The 10,510-nt window shown below is 40.6% G+C and overlaps 1 non-coding gene across 1 annotated transcript; it reads right to left on the bottom strand.

The window, feature by feature from the left end:
- Positions 1-2,119: 2,119 nt before the first annotated feature.
- On the bottom strand, positions 2,120-2,223 carry LOC148553676 (small nucleolar RNA R71). Its single transcript, XR_015892860.1, has one exon. It is a non-coding gene; the product is annotated as a small nucleolar RNA R71 (small nucleolar RNA).
- Positions 2,224-10,510: the final 8,287 nt, after the last annotated feature.

Genomic DNA, 10,510 nt, shown 5'->3' with positions numbered 1-10,510 from the left:
GCCACTAACGTTGAAGTTAATGTGGCTCTTACTCTGGTGAGGAACGTTAGTGAAAAAGGTAATTGTCACTAACGTTCTCGAATCCATATTTTCACTGAACGTTAACACCACTAACGTCCTGAGCTAAAGTCTCTGCCCACTTCACACTTTCTCTCTGCAAGTAAAGCCAAGTCCAATGAAGAAGATAACTGCTTCAAACTCAAGATCCAAAGGCCCATACCCAAGACTTGAAGATCCAACTAGAAGATCAGAAGAGTAGTATATATATGAGTAGCTTTGAATTATTTTGGGGGGTTGGAAATTATAGGGAGCCTCTTGGCATAGGACTACTCTCTGCATTTTACTTTCTCTGCACTTCTAGTTTCATAATGTATTCTCCATCTTTGTTTTCATTTTCCAGAGCTATGAACAACTAAACCCCTTTCATTGGGTTAGGGAGCTCTGTTGTAATTTGATGGATCAATACTAGTTTTCATTATTCTTCTTCTATCTTTTCTCTTGATTTTACTTGAAAGTTTTCGATCTTCATCCAATTGGGTAGTTATCTTGGAAAAGAAGCTATTCAAACTTGGATCTCTTCTGAACCTTGAAAGAGGAATGAAGAGATCATGCTAGAAATGCTTTCTCATGCTAGACCAAATTGGGTTTGGATGGATATGTGACTATAATCCTCTCAACACTTGATTTGGGAAATGCATGTGGTATAATCAGTGACCATACTTCATCTCTTCTCATGAGCAATTGACCAAGGAATTGGCTATTGATCAAGATTTGAGAGATTGAATTACAAGGAATTGTAATTCGATCACTTAAGATTGCCAAGGAGATTAATGAGTGCATTGATTGAGGAAGAGATGAAAATGAAATTGATCCGGAGAATGCAACATCTCCTGAGCCCAATGAACTCCCCATTTCTGATCTTACCCATTCTCTTTAATTTCTGTCATTTACTTTTATGAGCAATTACCCCATTCCCATTTAAGCTTCTGCAATTTACTTTCCGTCATTTACATTCAGCTCTTTATTTCTAGCATTTACTTTTCTGTTATTTACTTTCCCGCCATTTAATTTTCTGCAATTCTCAACCCAAATTCGGATTTGCTCAACTAGAACATTCCTCTAACTAAAGTTGCTTGATCAATCAATCCCTGTGGGATTCGACCTCACTCTATTGTGAGTTTTTACTTGACGATAAATTCGGTACACTTACCGAAGGAAATTTGTTATGAGATAAGTTTTCCGTGCATCAAGTTTATGGCGCCGTTGCCGGGGATTGATTGTGCATCAACAATGATTAAATTGGAGGATAACTAGATTGAGCATTTTATTTTTGTTTGATTTAATTTTCTGTTTGAGTCATTTACTTTCTGTTTTAGTTAATTTCCTCCCTTCCCCCTACATCTTTCTTTGTTATTTACAATTCATTTCTCTAACCCACTAACTGTTTGATATATTGCATCATTCACACTAACAGTCATTCTGACAGAAATATTTTCTGCATCTATTTTCCTTGCTTGTACTTGTTGGTTGTATGACAGGGAGAAGAAGCGGGACTTCAACTTCCTTTGATTCTGAACCTGAGAGGACCTTCCTTAGATTAAGGAGGGAAGCAAGAGGAAAAAGAGTAGTTGGTGTTGAGGAAGAGGAGGAATACTTTGAACCAAATATGGAAGAAAACATAGAGAACCATCATGAAGAAGAGGCTCACAACCATGGCGGAGGAGGTCGAGCAAATCATGCTGGGGAGGATCGAAGAGTTTTAGGCTCTTACATCAATCCAAACCCAGGAAACTGTGGAAGTAGCATTCAAAAGCTAACCATCCATGCCAACAATTTTGAACTAAAACCACAGCTCATCACCCTTGTTCAGAACAACTGTTCGTTCGGAGGAAGTGTCCAAGAAGACCCCAATCAACATCTAACCACCTTCCTGAGTATATGTGACACAGTGAAGTCTAATGGTGTTCATCCTGACGCCTATAGACTGCTCTTATTTCCATTCTCACTCAAGGATAAGGCAGCCAAGTGGCTGGAGTCTTTCCCAAAGGAGAGCTTGACAACTTGGGAAAATATGGTGAACAAATTCTTAGCAAGATTTTACCCCCCTCAACGAATCAATAAGCTAAGAGCTGAGGTCCAAACTTTCAGGCAACAAGATGGTGAGACTCTGTATGAAGCATGGGAGAGGTTTAAGGACCTGACAAGGAGGTGTCCACCTGACATGTTCAACGAATGGGTGCAGCTGCACATTTTCTATGAAGGGCTCTCTTATGAGTCAAAGAAGGCCGTAGACCATTCATCCGGTGGATCTTTGAACAAGAAGAAGACCATTGAGGATGCCATAGATGTCATTGAAACTGTAGCAGAGAATGACTACTTCTATGCTTCTGAAAGAGGGAACACTAGAGGAGTGATGGAGCTAAACAATGTAGATGCTCTGCTGGCTCAGAACAAGCTCATCACCAAGCAGCTGGCTGACCTAACCAAGAAGATGGAGAGGAACCAAGTAGCAGCAATCACTACTTCATCAACAACCCAAGAAGGAGTGAATGAAGAAGCAGAGGGAAGTCAGGAGCAAGTCAACTACATTGGGAATTCACCTAGGCAAAACCATGATCCATACTCCAAGACCTACAACCCTGGATGGAGGAATCACCCAACCTTTGGGTGGGGAAATCAACAAGACCAAAGCTTTGATCAAAGACACCCAAATCCCAACAATGCAAGCCAGCAACATTTCACATCTAGACCATATCAACACCCCCATAACAACACCTCTCCACATCCACATCAAAACCAAAATAACTTACCTCATCCTTCCACCTCTAATCCCGATCTACAATCATTTGATGACAGACTCTCAAGGATTGAGAACCTACTTGAAGGCATAGGCAAGGAGATTCAAGACAACAAGGTGTTCAAGGAGGAAGTGCGAGCCAGTTTCAAGAACTAGGGAGACACAATCAAGAGGTTGGAATCTCAAGTGGGGTACCTCTCTGAGCAAATTCCCAAACCCACAGATGGATTCCCAAGTGATACAGAGAAGAATCCGAGAGGTGAAACAAAGAAAGTAAGATGGGAAGATTGCAAGATGGTCACTATAAGTGATAAGGAGACTGAGGACAAGCCAAGCAAGCTGTCAGAACAACCTGAAGATACCTCAGTAGAGAAGAAGAAAAAAGATTACCAAGAACCAGAAATCTCAAAACAGGAGCTGCTGAGACTCTATGCACCTTTTCCCCAACTGCTCAATGGTGCTGTGGAGAAGAGAATATACTCAAGGTTTCTAGATTTGTTTGCATCTCTGCATGTCAACATACCATTCATCAAGACTATTCAACACGTGCCTGTATACATCAAGTATATGAAGGAGCTGCTTCCCAGGAAAAGCTCACTCAAAGGAGGCCAAACTATAGTGATGAACAAGGAGTGCAGTGCCCTCATTCAACCACAGTTGCCTACAAAAAGAAAAGATCCAGGGAGTTTTCATGTCCCCTGTGCCATAGGAGGAACAATATTTGATAAAGGACTCTGCGATTTGGGAGCAAGCATCAACTTATTGTCCTTATCCCTGGTGAAAAGGCTGAAGATTAATGAGATAATTCCCACAGATGTAGTCATCAGGCTGGCAGACAAAACTCAAAAACAAGCAATAGGAGTGGTGAAAAATGTGTTGGTAAAGGTTGGGAAATACTTTCTTCCCACAGACTTTGTCATTCTGGACATGGAAGAGAGTCACACTCACCCAATCATATTGGGAAGACCATTCCTAGCTACAGCCAGAGCACTCATAGATGTGGAGTGAGGGGAGTTAATATTGAGGATCCATGATGAACAACTCAGCTTTAGTGTCTTCAAACTCTCACAAGAATCAGACCAAGAGAACAAAGAACCAAGCAAAGATCATAATGAGATGCTGACAGAGGAAGCAAGCACTGAGGCACAACCAGCCTATCTGGGAAAGCCCTTGCTTGATGAACAAGGAAATAAGCAATTGTCACAACTCAAGAAAATGCTGGAGGAACCTAAACCACCAGAGACATGTGAAGACAACAACAAAATTCCCTTAGAAGAAGAAGTCACAAAGAGCAAGGCAACATCAAAAGGGACAAAGAAGAAGGTACCAAGGGGGTGGAGGAACAAGAAGATCCCTACAGAGGACTTCTCTCCAGGGGATAAAGTGATCTCAGCTTACTTCCTAGATATCCCCCCTAATCTCCCCACTGTACCATCTCAGTTACCTAAGGTCTTCACTATCAACAGAGTTCTCTCCTTGGAACATGTAGAGATCATTGATACAACCAATGGATATAAGTCCACAGCAAGAGGGGAGGACTTTAAGCATTACCAACCACCTTGATGAAGGAGAAACGTCAAGCTAGTGACGCTAAAGAAGCGCTTCGTGGGAGGCAACCCATGTTTTATATACTTTTAGAAAATAGTGAATAAGTCAATATTCATGAATCCTAACCCAAACTTGACAAACACTTGGTGAAATCCTTATATTGCAGTATATAGTGAAGAACAAGTTTGGTGTTCAAAGCGTGCCAAGAAAGCATGAATGCAGCTGAGAGCATGCTAGTCTTGGAGCTTTGAACAGAACTTTTCATCACAGTGCTCTAAACTAATTTTGGTGTCACCCCATGGTGCCACCAATGTGCATATAAGGATACACAGTTAGTTAGAATTCATGAATAAAGAATCTAATCTTTTCTTCTTTTTATTATTCTAGCCGTAAAGTTTAAATTTTTTTTATAATATTAATTCTTACTTTTCTTATTTTATCTTTATAGGGAAAAGGAGAGGAACATTGAAGGAGATTGATTGGACAACTAAATGAGAAGGGTTCGGCCACTTCATGAAGAGAAACTACACACTTGTCTCAAGAAGGAATGCATTGGAAAATGTTGCCATGCAACATTGAAAAAAGGAGAATCTTGAAGGCCGAACCAATAACCCTCATAAAGTGATGATCCTTGTCCTTTCTCCATGCACAACCCCAACCGTCCATCAAGCAACCATTCCATCAATCCATACCCTCCATTCACTCACAATCTCCCTATATAAGTGAGTCCTAGTGCATACTTACCCCTCACACTCAAATTCCCACTCTCCACACTTAACACTTTCGGCGTCCAAAAACCTCTTCATCACACCTCATCCTAACCAACCAAATTCCTCATCTATCCCTACCTTCCAATCCCCTCACACAGCAACTCAAATTCATGGCATCGTCAAGCTCCAAGAGGCAAAAAAGGAAGGAACCAATGGAGAGCATTCCTTTCGATGAGAAAAGATTCAAAAATGCCTTCCATGAACGAGAATTTGAGCAGATAAAGCTCAAAAAGATACTGCCCGAGCTGACCTTCCAATTCAATGAAGACGAGTGCCCACAGATTCGGGAGAAAATTGAAAAAAGAGGGTGGCAAAGGCTCACTGATCCAGAGGGAAAGATCAATGCAAACCTCATCAAAGAGTTCTACGCAAATGTGGTTAGAGAAGACAAAACCAGGGCTCCAACCTTCAAAAGCTATGTAAGAGGAAAGGAGGTGGACTTCAGCCCAAATGCTATAACAAGAACTCTTCACCTGAAATCACCACATTTTGATGAGCCCAGATATCATGCAAGGATAAGTAAAAGCCAAGACAATGATGAGCTCACAGAAATCGTGACTGACATCTGTGTTATAGCAGCTGACTGGGAAAGGTATGGAGATGGGAGACCCCGGTTCATCAAGAGGGGAGACCTTAGCCCAGAAGCCAAGGGGTGGTTTGAACTCGTGAGGAGGTCTATCCTCCCAGCTGCAAATAATTCAGAGGTCAATATTAATTGAGCAACTATGGTACATTGCCTAGTATAAGGTGGAGAAATCAATGTGCATGAACTGATAGCTAAAGAAATTCAAGATTCAGTTGAGAAGCTTGAATCAGGTGCCAGACTTTGGTACCCTAGCACCATTCTCAGATTGTGCACAAAGGCCAAGGTGGTCTTTGAGCTAATGACAATCCAGCATCTGGTCTATACTACACCTGCTCAGCAACAAAGAAGGCCACAAATAGTGAAACTAAAAACAAAAGAAGGAGCTCACCAAGAGGAGTCTCATCAGGAAGAATATCAACAAGAAGAGCATCCTTACCCAGCCGACTTGAATATGAATCACCTTTTAAAAGCCATTGAAGATTTGGGGATGAGACATATGGAAGGACAAGAGCAAATACTAAACCTTCAGTCCAACTGGATGAGACAACAAGAAGAGTGGCAGAAACAACAAATGGAGCAGCAACTGGAACAATACTCCCAGCTCACTCAAGCCATCCACCAAGTTACTGAGAGGCAAGAACATCAAGATAAGTACTTGCAAGAAGTCAATCAGCGGCAAATAGCTCAGATGAAAGCATTCAATGAGTTCACTGTACTTAATGAAGGACGGCAACTACATAGGGAGGAGTTCAACATAAACACTCAGGCCAAGTTGAACTACATGTCTAGTCATATGCATCATCTACACTATGCCATCCCTACATATGATGAGGTCCAAAAAGATTTTGTAGAACAAGAAGAAAGGAAGGTGAAACAGCAAAAGGAAACACTAAAGAAGAAGATGGAAGATGGTGGTTTCTGGAAGAAGTTGATTGGAAAAAGCAAAGGGAATGGGAGTACGAGCACTCAAGAGGGACACAAGGAGGACAAGCAAGGAGGAGAGCATGGGCAACCACATGAGTAAAAGGTGGTGGAGTTCCTTCTTTGGTCCATCTTTTTCTATGCTTTGAATAAGGAAGATCTTGTATGAAATAGAACCTGCTTCCATAATAGTTTAAACCTTTTCAATTCTGTCTTTTAAAGTTTTTTTTTGTTGAATAGGTCTATGTTTGCTAGTGTCTATGTCACTGCATCATCTCTTTACTTACTTGTATGCTTGTCCCTTTGAATCAAATGAAAAAGAGATTGTGTATTTCAAAAGACCAGAGAGGAGTTCATACTATGGAGTAAGTTCATGAGTTTATGGTATAGTCATAAGTTAGCTAAGTTGGTTCAACCATAAGGTGGAAAGACAACTATCTGTCAGGAAAACTATGCTTGAGACACACCCCATGAGACTAGCTAAATAAGAAGATCCTAACAAGAAAAAGGGAAAGAACAATAAAGGTTGAAAAATAAAAGAAAAAGAGTAAACAATAAGGCTAGGCACCAATGGTTTTAATCTTGAGGCATGTGTCTGTGGTGCTCCTGTGTGAGGGATCTACTTGGATGAATAAGCTCTTAGGGGTGCCTTATCACTTGGTAACTTGGGTTAACTAACTCGGGATTATCAGCTGAAAGTCCACTATCAAGAGTAACCTTCACTACAGAGCATTTAGTAACCCAAAGAGGTGCTGGACACCAAGGTCTCAAGAAAAGAAAATAAATAAACTATATGCCTGTGGTGTGTATGTATGGGGGAAAGAGACTTGAGGAAGTGAGTTCTTAGGGTGCCTTAACACCTAGCACCTTGAACCAACTGGTTCGGGAGTGTTGGCTGAAAGCTTATCTTAAAGCGTCGCCCCCTTACAGAGCACTTAGCCTAAGAACACAAATAAGCCCTGAAATAACAATAAAAGGATCAATGAATAAAAGTCTCATGGGATGCAATCACAGTGAGTGTTCTAGGACATGATAAAGGTCTGAAAGCCAGGAATGAACCTAAGTTGCTATGCATGAAACCACCATAAAACCAGGGGCATGACCTCCACAAGAATGACTCATTTCTCTTGGCATTCCATTCATCATTCTCTTGTTCCAGTACTTGCTTAGGGACAAGCAAGCTTTAAGTTTGGTGTTGTGATGCCAGGGCATTTTGGCTAGTTTTACTAACCTTTTCTTTACTGTTTTTAGGGTAGTTTCATGTATTTCCTTAGAAAATAAGCTAGTTTTGGGTAGATATTCACTTACATCTTGATTCAAGCATACATTGTGCACTTTACATGATTTCATGAGGATTTTGCATGAATTTAATGACAAATTTGATGTTGCATTTCCCATGACTTGGACTAGAACTTTGATGCACTTTATTGCTTGATTTCAGGACAAAGGAAGCAAAGAAGAACCACATTAGTGGCTACGTTAGTTACACTAACGTGGGCACTAACGTGGAATGGGAGTAACTTGCAAAGTTAATGAGAAAAGTAATCGCCAATAACGCTCTCGAAGCCATCATTACCCACGTTAAGAGTCACGTTAACTAAGTTAACGTGAACTCTAACGTGGAAGAAAGGGAAGGGAGCCAACGTTAGTGACACTTAACATTATCACTAACGTTGGACCAAGCTCATAAGTGGCCACGTTAAGAGCCACGTTAACTTAGTTAACGTGGCCTCTAACGTTAAGAGGTAAAGGGGAAGCCAACGTTAGTAACATTCAACTTTGTCACTAACGTTGGCCAAGTCACAATTAGCCACGTTAACCTAGTTAACGTGGAAGCTAACGTGAAGAAAGTAGGTGGTTGACAATGTTAGTGACACCAAACATTGTCACTAACGTTGGGATTAACCCACACAAGCCCCAATAAGCCACGTTAACTCCCACGTTAACCTAGTTAACGTGGAAGCTAACGTGAAGAAGGAAGGTGATCGCCAACGTTAGTGACACCTAACATTGTCACTAACGTTGGAAGGAGGCCACACAAGCCACAATGAGCCACGTTAGAGGCCACGTTAACCTAGTTAACGTGGACTCTAACGTGGGAGCTAAGGGCACATTGGAACGTTAGTGACAAAGGTAAGTTTCACTAACGTTCTCGAAGGTTGGCAAGCCTACGTTAAAAGAGCCACATTAACTAAGTTAACGTGGACTCTAACGTAAGGAAGGGGGAGACTTCTCAACGTTACTGGGAAAGGTGAGTCCCAATAACGTGTGCGAAGGACATAGAGTCAACGTTTGTGCCACTAACGTTGAAGTTAACGTGGCTCTTACTCTGGTGAGGAACGTTAGTGAAAAAGGTAATTGTCACTAACGTTCTCGAACCCATATTTTCACTGAACGTTAACACCACTAATACACAGGTGTGCCGGAATAAGCCATATTTAGCACGAATATTTTTAATTAACAATCTAGAAAGTTACCCTATTCCCGAAATAATTGTCTTTTATTTTTTAAATTTTAGATAGAAAAATCTTTCTTAAATATCAATGAATATCACCATTCATATTGACATTATACCTCACACTAGATAAAATAAAATATGAAAGTATTAGATAATGTAATATAATATATTTTATTATGTATATATTTATATAAACGTATGGATATTACACATATATACAAAAATATCATTTCATTATATATTACAGTAATAGATAAAATGCTAATAATTACACTTTGGCTATTACATATCGTAACATGTACATATAAATATTATTTATGCTATACTAAGTTTAATATTATAACACCCGTGTCTTTGCTTCTGGGCCTGGTTTGCTTCTGGGCCTGGGTTCCATTCCATGGCAGTTGGAAAAAAAAGTAAAAAATAAAAAACCAGGAATGATCCTTGTGGTTCTGCTCTTCTTGGACTTTCCCTGGCCCATGACCCAATAAAAATTAGATGAAGGACTCACTGGATGTTTTCGTCTATTACACCGGCTGAAAAATACTTGCACCTTTCATTCGAACCCATAACACCCTGACTCCTTCGTCGTTTTGCATCCAACCACCAACACCTCTTCTGAGAGACTCTCGCACGAAGTTTCCTCAGTCCACAGATAGCAACCTACACAATCCAGGTAAGCCGTCCCGAATCCCTTACTGCGATTCGATTTAGACCGTCTGTTGGTTGCTTCACAGAATCCCACCCATCTGATTGTGTGAAATTGATATCATCAATATTCGAGGCCGTCTGTACATGTTGCATGTTTTTTTCCTGCAAAAAAAAATGTTTTTCACTATGTTACCTTGCATCGTCATTCTTGTTATATGGGGCCTTTGATTCGACAGTGGGGAATACCATTATCCAATCTCGTTGGTGGTATCCCTTCATGGGAGTGAACTGTTTGCTGAACCCTTGCCTTGGTTCCACTATCTTGTGCCGGCTACCTTCTCTGCATGTTTCATCTAACATGAAATCTTGACAGTTTTTATCATTCCTTTGTTCCGTGACCTGCCTGCTTGTTTGTTTTACTTCGCGATTCTAATGTAGAACCACTGAGTTCGATTAGCAAAAAAATGACTCACTCTGGAACCCCTTGTTTTATGTTCCAAAGCTTTTGCACATGTTTCTGTTGTTCGCTTCCATTTTTTCTCCTTCTCAGATGAAACCCTAAACCCTAACGATGTTTTCGGTTCCTTCAATTTTTGACAGTGTTTAACTATTAGAAAAGTCAATAACGTTTCTCCAATATTGTGTGTTGTTGTTTGAAATACTATTTAACCACCTCTAGATTATGACTCTCAGGGCTGTTATTTGTACTGTAACAGGTGATCTTGTCTTCATCCAGGAACAACGGCAAGCGGCCTGCAACAGACCTTCAACGAAACCAG

This window comes from Arachis ipaensis, chromosome B7 (genome assembly GCF_059453495.1).
Source record: "Arachis ipaensis isolate K30076 ecotype BB chromosome B7, ASM5945349v1, whole genome shotgun sequence".
NCBI classification, from domain to species: domain Eukaryota; kingdom Viridiplantae; phylum Streptophyta; class Magnoliopsida; order Fabales; family Fabaceae; genus Arachis; species Arachis ipaensis.
The sequence above is the reverse complement of the archived record's forward strand: the minus strand, read 5'-3'. Positions and strand labels throughout refer to the sequence as shown.